This window comes from Vanessa atalanta, chromosome 27 (assembly GCF_905147765.1).
Source record: "Vanessa atalanta chromosome 27, ilVanAtal1.2, whole genome shotgun sequence".
NCBI classification, from domain to species: Eukaryota; Metazoa; Arthropoda; class Insecta; order Lepidoptera; family Nymphalidae; genus Vanessa; species Vanessa atalanta.
Window position 1 is genome coordinate 3,875,045 of NC_061897.1, and position 19,962 is coordinate 3,895,006.

A 19,962-nucleotide genomic window follows, 5' to 3' on the forward strand; every position below is an offset into this window, starting at 1 on the left:
CTTCAACGTACGTTAGTGTAGTCGCTAGCCCGATTTTCGTTCGGGACATATATATATATATGTTTTTGCCCGCGTGTTTGTTGAGACGGTCTCAGGTTAAGTCATATAGTCTATGTACTTCCTTGTAGTTCCAGCTTACTTATCAAATAACATCAAATTCGGTTCCGTGATAGCATGACAAACAGACAGATAGCTGCCTGAGTTATTTTTAACATTAGTATAGAGGTTATATAATACGTTTTTAATTATTAAACAAAATCTGTATATAATGTTAATTCAGATCATAAATTTTGGTCGATTCAATAGTTGATAGTTGTAAGATTATTATTTTTATAGAAAAACACAACTTTAATTGACTTGAATTTAGTTGCTCGGGATCTACAGCTTTATAAACTAACCACTAGAACATATATGTACTCATACTGTAACCGGCTAAAACCAGATCTTTTTAAAATAATCAAAACAAGTATTAAAGTTTAATTCGGTATAAATAAAAGCAAACAAAATCGCAGTCAAACTGTGAAATATTAATCGTCGTTTCTAGATATTCCCGATTTCGTAATATTACAGTCGCACGAGACTGCTTTCACACCGAAATGTAATTAAATATTGTGTAATCTATTAACTTAGAAGACGCTTCTTTGTAATGCCGAACTGTGAAAACTACTGAATCAATAAAGATGAGACTTATAACAGAAGACGTAGCGCGTTTTGAAGAAGATTTTAGTACATAATATTATTATATAACCACATTATTTATCCGCGGTTAACAGTTTCACCCGCTTTAAATACAGACTTTACTTGGTGGTAGGGCTTCGTGCAAGCACTGTCTGGGTAGGTACCACCCACTCATCAAATATTCTACCGCCTAACAGCAGTACTCGGTATTGTTGTGTTCCGGTTTGAAGGGTGAGTGAGCTAGTGTAACTACAGGCACATAACACCTTAGTTCCCAGTTGGTGGCGCATTGGCGATGTCGGAATGGTTGATGTTTCTTACAGCGTCATTGTCTATGGGCGATAGTGACCACTTGCTCGTCCGCCAACTTAAATCATTAAAAAAAAAAGACTATTTGACAAGCGTGAATTTCATGTCGATGTATTTGGTATATTAGATATATTTTTGTTTATTATTTTATATAGAAGCATTAATATATAAATAATTCGCGATATAATAGATTGTTTCTTGATCTTATATTAATTGAATCTCAAGGCTTTCGGTAGAATCCACATTCCGAACCGGTGGTGGCTTTGTATTTAATATATTTTGTAATATGACGTTTTAATAGTTCTTGTGAGAGCCATTTTGTATAGTTTATTTTTGACTTTATAATTTGGAAAACGATTTGATTTAGAAAGTAAATTATAAATAATTTAAAATTATATCTTATTATAAGCTACGTAATATTGTTTTTGTAATTTTGACGTTTCGCTAACTCGGTAATAAAATTATTGTATATGAAGATGTATGATTATTGTTGGCGAATAATTTTTTTATGTTAAATACTTACACTTCGGTGTGATAAGCAGCCAAGCGAACTCTGCTTACAATGAAATTCACAAAAGCAATGAAGGGTCCTTTTATAAAGAGCGCGTCTGACCTTGAAGTCGTAGGGTGCTTAAGAATAATGAATAAACCGAACGTACGTACATAAATACATTAAATACACGAAATATGCAAACATACACATTTATTATAGATTGTCATTCATATTAGTACTTATAGTTAAACAATATTAAGACTAGATATTACTTTATATAAATATAAACGTAATATTAAATTTCTTTATTCGTTGAACAGTAATGCACAAACATGTATAACTGATCAGCGCCACCTAGTGCGTAGTAGCACTACTAACAAAGTGAATACATAAACTTAATAAATTACATATTATTAGTTTATCTTATCTATGAATACAAATTAAAAAACCTATAAAAATAATTATGATTAGAAATTATGATTTAAATTAATGTAAAATTCATTTCAAATAAAAATGGTTTGTTTCTGATTTGTTTCCCTAATTCGACAACAGATGGCGCTGATTGTTATCCTTTCGCAGAGTGACGCATTATGTCATTTTTTTATCAGCTATTCTATAATAAAGTGCAAAGCTACGCTAATCGTGCGTTGACCGGACGTATTGTTTTCCTTCTCTGCTCGATATTCTTTTCGTATTATAAATCGTCTGTAATACAAAGACATTGTTAATTGTATCGTCGGAAGTTATTATTATATTTCATATTCATTATTTATTACATACATTAGCAGCCTGTAAATTTCCCACAGCTGGGCTATGGCCTCCTCTCCCTTTGAGGAGAATGTTTGGAGCATATTCCACCACGCTGCTCCAATACGGGTTGGGGGAATACACATGTGGCAGAATTTCGTTGAAATTATACACATGCGGATTTCCTGACGATGTTTTTCTTCACTGTCGAGCACGAGATGAATTATAAACACAAATTAAGCACATGAAAATTCAGTGGTGAGTTTAAACTCGAAATCATCGGTTCTAACTACTGGGCCATCTCGGCTCTTATTTATTATTGATTATTGTCAGCTAATTCATCCATACATACTTTTTTATTACGACGTACAAACTAAGGTCTTATTAATTTAGTAAAACATGCAGGAAATACAAATGTTTTGACAAGTTAGCGATTAAGGAAAAAAATATATAAAATATCTCAAAGGATATTAAGAATATCTTATATAGGTCGATATATATTTATTATTGTTGTGAAGTTTAAACGTAATTCGTGCTCCAATTGTACTTAAAAGATAGTGCTGGTCGCCACAGATTATTAATACAATTTATACGATTCTCAACAGATACGTGTGTCTCTTCGTGATTGTTAAATTCTATACGCGTTCTAACCACTGAGCCGAGATGGCCCAGTGGTTAGAACGCGTGCATCTTAACCGATGATTTCGGGTTCAAACCCAGGCAGGCACCATTGAATTTTCATGTGCTTAATTTGTGTTTATAATTCATCTCGTGCTAGGCGGTGAAGGAAAACATCGTGAGGAAACCAGCATGTGTCTAATTTCAACGAAATTCTGCCACATGTGTATTCCGCCAACCCGCATTGGAGCAGCGTGGTGGAATATGGTCCAAACCTTCTCCTCAAAGGGAGAGGAGGCCTTTAGCCCAGCAGTGGGAAAATTTACAGGCTGCTAATGCTAAATACTAATATTACATACGTATTGTTAACTATTTACTTAATAATAATGAACTATTATTCTCAAGAGGTCGTTTAAAGAATTGGATAAATATTTATGTTACAAAAGAATCTTATAGTTTTATTTATTAATAATAAAATTAAATGCAAATAACATAAATATAATAATAATAATGTAATATTGTATACAATTTTTTTTTCTTTGTATCGAATCAGAACTGTATATGTCATCCTCTTTGTGTTTGAATTAATAAATTTATTTATTACTATGGGGATGAACAACGTAATAAAATATTTCGTAGATAAAAATCCTTGACCGATTTATCTGTGATAGTGATATCGTTCGAAACACCGAAGGTCGCCGAGTCTAGACAAGTCAGATATTCAGTGAATAAGATATATCTGTTTCACGCAAGTAGATTTTCAATCAAACAAGTTGAAATAAAAATCTTACATAATGTTTAATCTATTTTAGTAGCAGAGATAATTATTCTATAATTATATTTACTAGAACTGAATACAATGACGATTCTTAATTGCTCGACTTACATCGTCAATGTGACACAAACTTTAGAAACAAAGATTTATCCCCTACACCTGGGATTACACTGGCTCACTCACCCTACCAAGCAAAGAACAACTATATTAAGTATTGCTGTTTCAGAATATCTGTTAAGGTACCTGTTCAAATGGGCTTTCACAAAGCCCAATCAACAACAATAATTCCTCGGTAGCCAAAGCTACCGGTAATTATGCGGGTAAGGAGAGTATCTTCGATGTTTGTACCCTGCCTGAGACCTGGTAGCAGTGAAGCTGCTGTATAAAACCCTACCATCAAGTTACTAATATAGAATTTCAAGGATTGAAGTGTTAATGCGATCTAAGAAAAAACAAAACTATAATTTAGACATAAGCATAAGTAAGCAAACGAAAATACACTTTCTTAATATTGAAGTTACTACCATTACTTGGTGGTAGGGCTTTGTGCAAGCCCGTCTGGGTAGGTACCACCCACTCATCAGATATTCTACCGCCAAATAACAGTGCACTGTATTGTCGTGTTCCGGTTAGAAGGGTGAGTGAGCCAGTGTAATCACAGGCACAAGGGACATAACATCTTAGTTCCCAAGGTTGGTGGCGCATAGATGATGTAAGGAATGGTGAATATTTCTTACAGCGCCTTTGTCTATGGGCGGTGGTGACCACTTACCATCAGGTGGCCCATATGCTCGTCCACCAAACAATGCCATAAAAAAAAAAACTTAAATAGATTCAATCATTGATTTTCATTGACGATCTTATTCATTATGATCAGACATGACAACATTATTATCGGTATGGGTTATTTCTAAATAACATTTAAACTGTTTAAACTTATAAGCGATACTGTATAATGAACGTTTAGTATATATATTTGCATATGTCTAAGTAGCATTGCATGTAAGCCTCTAGATGACGATCGATCAATTGAGAAGTTCAATAAAAAATGTTAGAGCCGAAGATTAATCATATCTCATAAAAAGATTTCGAGATGAAATATGATTACAGAACGGAATCTCTAAAACGGTACAAAAAAATCAGTACTCGAAAGTTTTTACTTTTCCTATGATTAAGTCATTAATATATTTCGTAATCATTTCTATATATGTTTTGTTAATATTTAATATGTATGTAAATTAGTTATTGTGTAAAACAAAAACTTGATTAAGTTTCTTTATAAATAAATACTATGAAAGAATATGACTTCTAGAAATTATGATGATTTTTTAATAGTTGATAACTAAGATGTTATAAACTCTTTCAAACATGTAATTATTTTTAATAGAAAAATCTAAATGTATTGATATACAATGACACGTTCTTGAGAATATTTCGAGTCGTATAACAAGATTCTTAAAGAACAGGCAAGAAACTCAGAAGCTACTCGTTTCCAACAGCGAATTGCATTGATAATCATATAGATATCAACTATTACGACATATTATGTATATTTATAGAAAACAATCTCACATTAAAACGTAAAGTGGAAATTAAACTTTCAAAAAATTCAAGTTAAATTTTGAAATAGCTACAGGTGTAACAAATCACCTTATTATCTCTTGTTATCGAAGATTAATTACATTGAAATATTTCCAATAAATATGTAATAAAAAATATAACAACTCATCAATGCGTCATAATAACGTTGTTGAGATAAACGACACGGTCGTTCAACCCAGTTTGGCAATGTTTGACCTTTAGTACTCGCTAATCGACAATAGATGGCGCTCCTTGTTTATATTATACGTTCATTTAAAAATATCGTATCAAAATTCTATATACATACATTTATAGTTGCGTTATATTTTAAGTTTTTTATACGTGCAATCTACGTTACCTTTATAGAAGGAAAAGGGGAGGATTAAATATTACTTATTTTATTTTAATATTAATAAAAAACAAGTTAAGCCGTGTCATACAAAAAAAGTCATTTTAGTTAAGTAAATGAAACAATGTATGCAAGTCTTTATTTAATGTTTGTAATCCAATTAGATCTTCCTATTTTGAGTCTTGTGTACGAATTCAGTTGTAAGATGATAAAAAAGCATAATAATAGATGTTCATCCAACATATTTATACATATTATTTGATGGCTCAGTTGAGTTTCGTACCGGTTGTTCTCGGTAAATCTACATTTTGAACCGGTAGCTTTACATTTATTAAAATCTTGTTAATTGACGATTCAAAAACACTTGAATCTATAAGTAAATGAAAGTATCTATCCAGCTTTGCTAGTTCGTTTCGATTCGTTATAAAGTACGAGGATATCGTTAATTTTATGTTTTTTTTTGTGTAAAGAAGAGTTTTTGCTGATTATTTTAGGATGGGTAAGTTTATGAGTCTGTTTGTAACAAATAGACTAACGATTGCTTAGTTATAATGCTGAGTCCTTCACAACGTGGCAGGAGACTCAGAGAATATCTTATAACATAAAAGTATTATTTACTTAATTTATATTTTAAAATTAATTTATTTACTATGTGAAAACATTGTCCTCTAATAATAATCTATTATGAATAATAAAATAGCCCTAAACATTATGAAATGCATATAGCGTAATTGATTATCTATACAAATATCGGTGACTTTAAAAATTTACGTGTTCGTCAATTTAAAAGTTCATTGACCCAATAACGAGATACAAGAATTATTTATCACTAATGTAATGGAAAAATAATTACACTATTGTTATAATTAAACAAACATTCATCCAATCGAATTATGTCCGTCCGTTTAAAAATAGTCAAGAAGGTGCGCAATCAGCAAGAAGTTCGTTAACCTCGTGTATGACCTTTAGTTCCGCTACCCGTCGATAGATGGCGTACCATCTATGTCCAATTAGGGTTCGTGTCTAGGTACGGGTGCGTTGATCCTAAAGAGCGGTTGATGGTCTTTGTGTTTATAAAAAAATACAATAAGGAAAGTCATGTTTAATTCTTTTCCGGTTCGATTTCGGGCGTGAAAGGGTGATACATCATTGTTGAGATTTATTCGCTTTGTATATAATATTAAATATTTATTGAGACGTAATGGTTTCGTTACTCATGATATCATTTTGGGATTTCTTGATTGATCTGAGTACGTATATTGGTAAAAATTGAATTGTTTATTGAAGGAATTATAGGTTTAAAATCAATCAATTAATCTCCTTTAAAATAATATTACGTAAAAGGTAATAATTTGCTTAATTAAAGTTAAAGAATAATTTCTTAGTGTATTTTCATTCCGATATTATCTAGTCTCAAAAATATAATATATATAAATATAATAATATATACATAATCCATAATAATCTCTCTATATTAGAAAACGAAGGACGATTAATGTACTTATTACTGATAGTTAAGACGGTACATTAATGCTTAACGTCCTTGTATAAGCCCGTCTGGGTAGACACCGCCCACTCATCAGATATTCTACCGCTAAATAGCGTTAAATAGTATTGTTGTGTTCCTGTTTGAACCCAGTGTAACTACAGACAAGGGACATAACATCTTAGTTGCCAAGGTTGGTGGCGCATTGGCGATGTTGGTAATATTTGTGATAAGCAGTCACCACCGCCCAATGTCTATGTGCGGTGGTGACTGTTTATCATCAGATAGTACATTGGCTCTTCCCTCTAACTACATAAAATTATTTATACAGGAATCCATTAGATTTTTCAAACTCCATATCTTAATAATTAAAATATTTCAAAGTATGTTTAAATGGTTGTCCTTAAACATAATCTACTGAACTAATTCTAATATTTGATAAAGGGTTAATCACATTAACGTTCCTTTAAATATTTATACAAAAACTTCTAACAGAGCTACTAATTTTTATTTTTTCGATAAAAACAAGAAAAGTCGTTAATCGTCTGAGCTAGGTCACTAGATTTACGTCTGGTAATAAAATAAGCACTAAATCAGAACGCTTATAGTGAAACTAGAAAGGAATTAAAACAGATATCACTTTTTTGGTAAGGCAGAAAATACTCAGAAAAGTCAGAGAATCTTTAAGGGTTCTTGATTAGTTTTTTTTTTATAATAACTAGGCGGACAGGCAAATGGGCTACTGGCAATGTTAGTGGTCACCACCGCCCATAGACAGTGGTGCTGTTAGAAATACTAACCATAACATGTGCCAATGTGCCACCAACCTTGGGAAATAAGACATTGTGCCTTGTGCCTGTAACAATGCTTCAGCCTTCAAACGTAAACACAACAATATCAAGTAATGCTGGTTGGCGGTAGAATATCTGATGAATGGTTATACCTACCCTTAGCGGGGTAGCACAAAGCCCTATCACTAAGTTTTTTCCTTTTAATATGTGTAAGTTTTGCAATTCCGAAATCAAAACATTCTTTATTTGAACAGAGGCTCGTAAAGTATTACATAAGTACTGTTCTATTGTCAGGTCACGGGATTGAATCAAAGCTATCGGTGCTGAATGTAGAGTCTACTGAGAAGAACCGACAAGAAACTCACTAGTTCAGTTAAATAATCTATAGGTTACGTTATAAGTTTTAATTAACAATGTTTTTTTTTTAATATATTTTTAAGATATTTACAATTTTTAATTTACAATTTTTAATATTTAAATAATAAATCCACATTTTTTGGTAAGAATACTATGTAATAAACTATGTAGCACTTGTTTCAAATTTTCGTCCAATAAAAGCTTAGTTTTAAAACGTATTCTTAAACATTACGTTCTGTATTTAGGCTCTACTTAATAAAAACCACATTTCGATACTCAAAAGTGCTTGTAAGAGCCTACTTGAAAGAAGTACATTTTAAATTTTAATATCTATTAACATTACTTGACAATGTAATCAAAGATATATGTATATATTTTATGTTTTTTTATAATCAATATTAGTAGGTACAATAATCACCTGACTTTGTCTATATTTTCCTCATAATAAGTCATGTTCTCGGTATGACAATTACGGGTAATTGTTTCACAATATTTTTCTGGGTCAACGCACTGATTCGTTTGTTATTAATTACAAATACAAGCAAGATACATTTGGCAGGTCATCGACCTTGGCCCTTATCAAAGGGCGAGGAATTTTATTCAATAGTGGAAGGAAATATTTTTATATAAATCACATTGAATTTAATTGCTTATATATTTTGATGAAATCGTTAATATTAAGGACGCTATTAGTGGTTGTTCCTTGTGATGCCAGTTGTACCACCATCATCGTTGTTTGTTCTTATTCCATTGGTAGGTGTGCGGGGTGGGGGTGATTAATATGTATTTGACGTCAACCATCCTTGATAATATTTTTGAGAGGTTATTGATGGATGCTCGTAAGACACATTTTTACAACACACAAGTTTTGAAAAGGGGTGGCTCTTTTTTCTCTCTAGCGGAAACAAAATGGCGTCTAGCTAAATTCTACTAATTATTATTGTGTAATGCTTCTTATCAATAAATAAATAAATTTTATTAGACCATGCGAAGTTTACCTATGATAGCGTTCTGACAATACATAAATTAAATTGTTTATGCATATATGTATATCTACAAACATACATTTAACGAATATATAATAATATAACTATAACATTGCAGTACTATTGAATATGTATAAAAATTAATAAGTATGTATTATTATTATTATTGTATTGTATTATTATTACATGGATTTTGATAACATTTGGCCAAATGATAGCTTATATCCCAGAAAAGAACAGGGTAATTTGTATCCCGGAAAAATGACAATATCATACAATTTTGTCCCGGATATCATCCCTGTTGGTTTCCATTGGTTATTTCTTTATCACAATGCATGGTAATTCCCCCCCCCCTCCCCACTAAAATACCTTCAGAATGCTGTCATCATAATTACGTACTGTACGCTATCAAGAGTAGAAATATATGACATATTGAATAAAGAAAAGTTTCTTAAAGTGTATAAGTGTAATTATATATATCGTTCATTTAGCTATCAGCTGATAGAGGTCATTGAACTCACCTTTTACGATTAAAGATAGGATGAACTAAATTTGAATTATTAAACTAAATAAAATATATTTTTTTTTTGACAAGTAATTTTCATTAGAATAAGTATTTCATTGATTATAAAACAATGAGTATACCTAGCCTTATCTGAAAAGCAGTCATCACGTGTTATACCCTTTTCGCTCTGACGTGTACGTAATAGTATATCCGTCCCTTTCTAAGAGTTTAAGCGGGTGTCGACCGGGGCGATGACCGCCGAAAATTTTCTCAGGGTTCAACGAACGACCGCACAAAAGTTGATTGTACTCGCGTTACTTTTAAAATACTCAGCTATTTTTCGCGTATTTTTTTTTGTGTTGAAAATATATATATGTTTGACGCGATAAAATGTTTTTTTTTTTCGAATTATCTTTTGATAATTTATATTTTTGTAAATGAGTTACGTATAAAAGTTTATATATGTAAATTATTTAATGCATTGCTTCAGTTTTGAAAAGTATTAAAATGTTTTTTCTCCATTCTAAATATTTATTATATGTATAATAATGGTAGAAAAAAGAGGTTACCTGTACAACTCAAAGAGGCCTAAAGTGATTTTAATTACCTTATGTAATTAAATAAATTATAATTAAAAAACATATGATATATCATCCTATGTATTTAAAGAGATATATACTAAGAAAAAATGAATAATCAGTTTTGGACAAATAACTCAAAAATCTTTTAAGCGATTTTAATAAAATTTATATCATTTTAAAGGTAGAAAAAAATCCTATGTAATGATATATTATTTATTTACATAACACTTCATGGGGTTGGGTGGGTACAAGAAATCAAAGCACCGTTGCTCGGGGTCAGAGAATATTTCGGAGTTCATTTACCTTTCCATCGAACGAAAGTGACTCGTGGTTTCGTACTAGCGCTTCGTAGTGATATACTGGGTTTGATTTCCTGACTAAAAGACTTTGGTATCAGGAAATATAATACAAATCTTATAATATATGTAGATATATAGATATGGTTCTCAGAGATATTTTTTTTAAGAATGTTTCAATGATAGAGGCGAATTTGTTTATGTCATTATTTCATCCCAGAAAAAATTACAGTTTTACAATAAAATAACTGTTCCAGTTTCAGAAACTCTAAATATATATCACAATTATAAATAAAAATCTTAACTTAGACCGCGTGGTAGGGTCTAGCTATCTTCACCAGTCAGCCACCATTTCATGGTTAAACTCTTAAGCCACATGATGCCCCGGTATTTTTTTTTAATTTAATTTAGTAACTTATTCGTTTTCAATGATAATTATTTACAAAATTCTCTCGTATACGTCTCGAAGCTAACTCAAAACATCGCAAAATTGTGTAACAAGGGTGAATGACATTAGGTTCAACGAGACAAAAATGAACCAGCTTAACTTGAACCCTGGTCCATACTTCCGTGTTCAGTTGTCGTAGGTCCTATAGTAATTGTTGATTTTTTCACTACATTTCAGAAGCTCTAATGGATAATTTTGCTGTAAAACTATTTCAAGAACATACATATATATACATATAGTACTTTAAAAAAAGATTTCGTGTGATGATTTGGTTTCTATAATTTTAAAATATCAAACAATTAGTCTCAAGTTCTTCAATCCATGCCTTGATAGTGTAGGTTCGATTCTGACTAGAGTATTTTCTCACATCATCTCACTTATATTGGTATCTTGTCACAAGCATTTTTTAATATGTTTTCAAAACTAATAAAATGTACTACTGTCATTCTTTATAAAGTAGATTCAATTTTTCATTCTATAGGTCAGTGCTAGGAGTTCAATGTCCTGAGGCAATCTGACGTTACAACGTGCCAAATTTCAACCGCCTCAGACAAGGCGAAGTTTGTCGAAGTTTGCTCTTTTTTATTAGAAGTCGAGTGAGCTAATGCTCGGAAATATGTTGTCATCACTTTTTTTCTGATATTCGCAATATAGCTAGCGTATATATCAAATACCTTGTGTAATTAATTACACTGACTCACTCACCGTTCAGTGTAAGTACCAATACTAAAAATAAAATGGGGTGAATGATTAAGGGGTTTTATAATATACCACCACCCGATGGTAACCACACGGCACAGGCAAATCCAGCTTGACTGCCATTTTAGTGATAGTTTATAATAAGTACCAAGAGTGCATAAGATGTCAAGAGATTAATGAATTGAATTATGCGTATATATATAAGTTTTAAGGATCCTGGTATATTTATATGAAAATATCCATTAAAATGATATTTATTGTGTTTCAAATAAACTATTAGTCTATCCGTCTCTTTGTTTTCGTAAACTGCCAAAACGTTGACAGCTACACAAGAAAGCTTTAGAGACTTTAAGAAAACTTTGGCGGAACATCAAAGATATGTCAATCACAATTACTGCTGATATCCGATTAAAATACCACCGTAATTGGGTGACGTCGGTCGGGATTCGAACCCGCGTCAAGGTCGCTATAGTGTGACGCGTGCCTAAAAATAAACTTTTTGTGTGACAGTTCCTTGACACTACGAAACATTGACCTGTGCGAATAACTCATAATACTCTCGAGTGTACTATTAAAAGTTTTGGTTAATCGATTAGGGTGTTTTGAACTCCTGGTTTGTGTTGGAATATGGGTTTTAAATTCATCCTTAAAACACAATGTAACTTAATTTTAAATTGCCATTAAGATTTTACTTTCTGTTTTATGATTGCCTAGTTACACATAACATTCATATAATAGACACAATTAAAGTAAAAAGATAAATTAATTCTGTATTATTTATCTCTATATTAATAATTGTAGAGTGAATCTATCATTATTATTATTTTCTCGAATAAACAATAAATCATTTAAATTTATCTGCATACGTTTTTAATTGTATGGATTTTCTAAAACTTGTTCCGTAAATGAATACTAAAATGGAACAAACAATCAAACATACCTCGCTTAAATCATTAAAATATATAAGATCATTAAAACGATTAATATTATTAAAACGATTTCACAGTAACGTGAACTATTTATACAGCGCATCGGTTCTGAAAATAGCAGACTTCCTATTATATACACCTAGAAAATAAAAATACTGTCCATATAAACGCCGGATACGTGTGTACCAAATTCTCTGAAAATCAGTTCAACGGTTGAGGCGGTTAAGTGGAACAAGTAAACAAACATATGTATTAGCAATTTAAACGTTAAGCATAGACCAGACTGCTACACTTTTGTTTAAACCGTGTGTAACTTGCACAATATAGATTTAAAACTCAAAAAGGAAAACCGAAAATAACGATTTTTTTTTTAATTATGGATAGTAGTGGCTTAAAGAAGATCCACCGACCAGCATTGGAGCAGTGTGGTGGAATAAGCTCTAAGCCTTTTCCTCAATAGGCCAGTAGACCGAAGCCCAGCAGTGGGACATTTATATATGTCAGTTCCTGAACAAATCATCTCTCGAAGGGTGGGCGGGAAATGCTAACAGGCGCATTATGTTCTTGGTGGCGGTAGAACATATATAACACATATATACGTACATAGGATTTGTGACAGAACCACAACTTAAGGATTTTAGTAATTTGAGTACGAAGGGGATGAAATGGGGCGTGAAGTATTAAGTGATTCCCTAACACTAAGCGGGCGTGGCTGAGGCCATTCACTTACCCAATATATATAAAATATATATAGGTAAACTATTCGAGTAACAACACTTTTAAACGGGTTTGAATATGTTAAAAAAGAAAAAAAAAAGATTAATAATAGGCAAAGAACTCAAAGTTTGAATGATAAATAAAACATAAAAATAACTAAACAGATTTTAATGAAACTCTACGTTCTGATATATTTATTCTGAGTTAAACTGGAATACTTTTAAGAATTATTCTATAGTACTATCACTATATGCCATAAAACAAAAATCTTCCCGCCCGTTAGTCTGTTTGTCTGTATGCGATAAAATCAGAAACTGCTGAACGGATTTTTATACAATTTTCACAAATGAATGGTGTTATTTATGAGGAAGTTTCAGGCGTACAATTATTTTTTTGTGTAAATTTATAGATTATTTGCTATGGATTTAATGTATTATGTAGATCCCTATTCGCCCTGAGCGAAGTCGGGACTGGTAGCTAGTATATATATGAACCAACTGCTGTCAAAATTTCTGAAAAAAAATCTCTGTAGAAAACCCAAATTTGGACGTTGACTGGGATTTGACATCATCGGATTTTGAGAGGGAATAGAGTTGCAATTAGTGTTTGCACACACACATGTGCACTCAAATGTGTCCTAAGATTAGCCGACGTAGTTGAAATAGACCAGGAGAACATAACAACAATACAATTAATTTAAATATAACTCATTTCTAATAAACTTGTCACAGTATTATACATAGAAATATTGCAATTCACGTACTTTTAATGAGTCAGTGTAATTCCAACTCATTCCTGACTCACAAGTACGTAGTTTTGTAAGACTTTTGAACCCTAATTTTGGGGGTCATTACACGACCTAAGGCCGTTTCCCCCTAAGGGCGGAATGAATGGACGTTAACGAGTTACAGCTTTATTAGACATGTTACAACCTATCTTATAGAACAGTTTATTCAAAAGAACCATGAAGAGACTTGTTTTTTTTTTTAAATTAATTCTCTAGGTTTGTTTTTTTAAACTTTTGGATTTTTTTATCTGTATTTATTTAAGCGTTGGCATGAATTTGAGGTTAAGGAAACACTTATCGTGTTTCTGAGTTTATTTATAAAAATATTTATTAATTTAAAAAAGTTAATACTCATTATAAGTACATCGGTAAGAAAACACGTGTTCAAACATTTCTTTGTAAAAATAACATTTTTTAATTTAAACAAATAAAGACAAGATTATTAACAAAATCGAAGTCCATGCCCTATAAAACACCTTGTAAATATAATACTCGAGTCGTTTATGTAAAAGACCTTTTAAAAAACAATTAGTCACCTGCGCTTGAGTCGTGTGCGTGTATGCGTGCGTTCAGCGAACTCTATTGCGCAGTGGAGCAGCCGTTGACCCACCACGTGGGTAGGAGCGTCTTATCGTTGCTTCCCGGTGCCATTTTTGTTTCATAACTCCCGCGCTTTTGCGCGTTCGATTCTCAATTGTATTTCTTGTTCGATGAAATATTCTTTACTTATTTATTAAGTTTAGGTTCTTTTTTTTTAATATGGCAATGTTTGAATATTTGAAATCCATATTGTTTTTATTTTGATTGTTATTTGTTGAAACTTATATTGACATATTTCAATTATTGATTGCAAGTACAAACTATGTCGATGCTTAAGTAGTGATTTATCTACATACCATTTAAGGTATAGGCCGTATACTGGCCTTAATTAAAAAAAAAACGAAAGCGAAAAATAAAAGTTTTTAGGTTAACTATTCTGAGAGCGAGATTAGGCAAATTATACTTAAGAAAAATTATAATAAATCTCTTATAGAGCTCGCAACCTTGTTTTCGTTAAAATATTAAAAATCAGTGACTAGAGATATACTTATGGAATAAAGGGTTTCGAAAAGAAAATTGAACTGCAAAATTATCAATATATAATTTTAAAAATGGAATCATGCAGTTTGCATGTATGTAATGTTTTTAACATTGATTTCAAATTTCGAATACAAGGCTGTAAATATTCTTCTGCTGGATAAAGATTTCTTAGAGGAGAGAGATCTTTTCCTTAATAAGGAATTGTACGTATTCCACCACGCTGCAAAAATTCGGATTGGTTGGTACGAATGTGGTATAATATGAATTGACACATTCCACACAATGATGAAGTCATGTCAGTGTGAAAACTCAATGAGGCTTCTCGGGATTTGAACTTGCAACCACTTGCTGTAACTACTGGGAGGCACATTCAATACCGACATATAAATGTCAACCAGCATTTGTCAACGTTTTGAACATTATCGAATAAAACAAACAGTTACTATTTAACGACGAAATCTTCGAAAATCGAACGTCAACTGTTCCCAGATTTACACTTACAATTTTCAAGAGTATATTTTTTAAAAATCGAATAGTTGCATTACACCGTGACGTATCGCGTAACTGTCACTTATAAATCGGCGATCAATATCGCTATCTCGGTTCGGCGGCCGGTCGGCGAACCCCGAAACCGGGGTCAATGGCACTTCTAGCTGGACAGTTGCTCTTGAGAATTTCTTTTACCAGATATTTGGTAAAATACCACGGACAAGGCAGAATAAGTAAAGTAGATGGAATTTTCTATGTAAATGTCTCTACAAATAGCCTATATAAACTGATACATATATAGTACTTTTTCTGTGTGTAATTTATATCTAGAAAATTGGTTAAAACCAGTTTAATCCAGATCTTTGAGTACTCCTATCCCTTATATTTATATAGTCTATTATACTCCTATCCCTTATAATATTTACATTGGACTTGGAATTAGGGTAAAGAGACTTGAAAGTAAAAAAAAATAAAAATTTTCATTTATAATTGCGTCACGTTGCAATTTTTCTAAATTCAATTATTTAAATATTGAAAAATAAAATAATATTATTTACAATTCTTCTAGATTATAATACTGTTAAACTAATCACACCCCCAAAACTCTACCACCAACCTAGGTTCTATTGTGGCATTGTTCCACTACTAAAGGTTAATGAGCTACGATAAGGTTATGAGGGATGATATTATGTTGGGACCTTGGTTGGCATTTCTTCAGCTGTATGGTAGAACAGAAGTCTATCCTTTTTTAAATAAGTTAATAGCACAGATTCCAGGTCATGGAAGTTGAAGACAACAGATAAAATATATTTACTAGTTTTGAACTAGTTGGCAACCAAAAAGTTTATATATATTTTCAACAGGAAATGACCAAATAGCTGTTGATATTATTTCCAGATTAATTAAAAAAAAATTAAAAGGTGACAGATCAAACAATACACTTAGTATAGTTGTGGGTTAATTAGTTTGGCCAATTAACAGTAAAAAAATAAGTTATCTAACATCTATCACTCATAGGTCATTCCAAGTTCAAACGTAGGTTCATAGTTCGTTGGACGCGCCCCACGACGGATCGGATTTGAATTTCGAATGTTCTCAATTTGAACTTCCGAATTCATTCCATTGTCGTTTCACCATTTTTGCTCGCGGAATACAGACGCCATGTTGTTTTCGTTTTGAAATTGGAAATTGCATTGATTTGACCAATGTCTTTTGACCACGGTAATATTCAACGACTATTGAATTGATATTATTAATTAAATAAATATGATTATTAGATATGGTGGGAACGTTTTTACAGTTCAGAACATGATGACACGGATTAACATTCCAGGTTATGACCATCAAAGTTAAGACCAGGAGTTGTGAAGTAGTTCTATCTCCTAACGTGTTCTGATTTCCCATTAGACGTGTCGTTGTCCTCACACATAAGAGTGAAGGAATAGGGCTCTAGGCTAGGTGGCGCCGGACTATCTCTATTGCCTATATATCCAGACCTAAATATATCTTTGAAACGAGCTACTACTACTAATGTGTTTGTATGTATATTTCTCAATGAATAGTTTCAATTAGACTGAAATTCGCAAGGGTACACTGTTTAGAACATTTTTTTTTTTAATAATGATTATTTTTTAATTGTATCAAAAGATTTTGTGTGAATTCGGGTACACAAACAAACAAAACAAATTATCTATAATATATTTTCGAAAGTATGTGACATTTTATAAAATAAATGTTCTTAAAAACTATACGTTCTTTGAATTATATTCAACATAAGAAGTAATTTTACACTGTTATCGGTCATTACAATTTACACTTCAATGATAAGAATGCAAAAAATTAATTCGTTTTTTTTTCGGTATTTAAATGCTGTTTAATATAGATTATATATACGTAATAAAATAAATTCAGCAACATTGTACGTAATCGTGTATAAAAAACAATATTAAGAATTTCGAATACGAAAAATTCTTGCCTTTACCAAGGAACACACTCTCTGGTGAACTGTACTTTCGTCTTGGTTATGTCGCCCTGGTACTTTCGGGTCGGATATGATACTCTATGCTATCAGTTGGTTCGCGGTTTTCGCGTTATACATACATACATTATACACAGTAGTTAGTTTCTCAGATAGGTTGATTGATTATTTAGGGGTTACCGTTTCCCTCTATATCGTAAAGTGATCTTTGTGGACCTAGAATATTCTAAGATGAGCGCTTACAGCCATACCAACTCTTCCAAAAAATAAAGAAGAATAAAAATAAGGTCTCGCTTGTCATGTAAATAGTCGAAATTTAAAGTGAGTAAAATTGCGAAGCTCTGCTTCTTAGTAATGCTAGCGACCCAGCCAGGCTACCTATAGCACTCAGGAATAATGTAATTCTTACCAGTGTAAAAATATTTAGTAATGGATCATTAGTTCGGGAGATTACCAAGGGGTATGTAAGGACATACAAACAAACAAATTTTACCTCCTCACTAAACTTATCCGAAACGTGGTCATCATCTGGTATAAGCTATAATATCTTATTTACCAGTACAAGAAAAATACATAAATATAAAAAATGTATATCTACTTCTAATTTTGTTAAACAAAAATATGTATGAAACCAGAGCTCAAAATAAATCTACTAAAATAAAGAGCTCTAAATTTCCGTCACGCCCGGCTTAAATTTTCCAACCATTTCCACGCGGCCGGTTTTTGATGGCGGCGACCTTGTGACGTCACATTCCTCCTCTCACTCTCGCCAGCTTATTGATTCGGGGGTCACGTGCTCGTCATTAATTAACCGACTTTGACTATGCGTATTGTGTTTCTATTAAAGAAATATTATTGATGGTTTCTACAAAAGATTTAATAAACCAAAAAAGATTAAAGAGCATACGATTTAAGCGTTACAGAAGTGAAACAATTTCGCGCAAAATATTTCTAATTTAATAAAAACAAACCTTTTCAACTTATTAAGAGATATAAATAATACTGTATTTATTTTTAAGAGTTTTTATTAGAAAATCTTCAAAGGCAAGTCTATTAATAACTTAATTAGTTCATTAATCCTTGCTACGTAAAGAGGTTTTACCCATGACACCCACTATTAATATAAAGATTTAATTTGTTCAAAATAAGGTAATATTTTAAGTTACCCCATTTTTACCTGTCACCCCTCCCTCCCACTATTTTTTTAAATCTGAGCCTTCATGCCTATATTTTTAATTTTGACTAGGATAGCATGATTTCTTAAGAGATCAATCCAGACATCACATAGATGTGGCTTCATAGATAACAGAATTTGTTTAATTTACTTGGAATATTACATGGTTGTAATATATTGTTTGTAAGGGAAATAATTCTGAAATCGACGATTTTTAGTTTTGTTTTTAAATTATAAAATAGCTAAGGTATTATGGAATAAATCCTTGTCTTAAAATGTAATTTAAATAAATTTAAAGAACGCTACACACGTATATTTACGCATTTGAGGTATTAATATATTATCTATATGTCGAGGGTTAACAAACTAACTAAGCATTAGTGAGTTGCAAGTATAATAAATTGCACGCGACAAACTTATGTATAACATTATGTTAAAAATGTATATTGAGCATCTTTTCTTACTTTATCATATCTGGCACACGCGTTATTCGTGTCAAATAGATTAATTAAAAAAGTATATGTATATATAATTGAGTATTTGTTCATGTGAATAAATATTTCAGAACGTCGAATGTTCGAATTTTAAAATTTATTTTTAGAACGATAGCTCACAATGTGACACGATATTGTCGATTTTTAGCACTTTCGTAAAGGCAAATATTTTAAATCTAGACTTTTAGAACACGTTCACTGTGTGACATTTGTTGTGTTCCTTTTTCGAATTTATTGTCTCTTTGATTTATGCTTTTTCTATTGAAATTGTAAGTTTTTATTTTGTTTTTATAACGCAGATATTATGGAATTTCAGAATAAATAAATATTAGTTTATAGTTAGTATGTAGTTGATGATGTAAGCGAATCGATTTTCGTTTATGGCAACTATTTTTATAATTTACAGACTTAGTAAAATCTCATCTCATTAATAAATCTTAGTTAAAGCAGATCAATTTTGTGTTTTTTTATAAGTTACGTGTGATTTTGGATGATAATTTTTTACTAGTGCACATAAAAAAAAAACAATATGTGTATAATAATTTAGATTGACGATTCATACTTTTATTTTACAGGCTATCAAATTCGTTTATATTAAAAAAAATAATAATAATT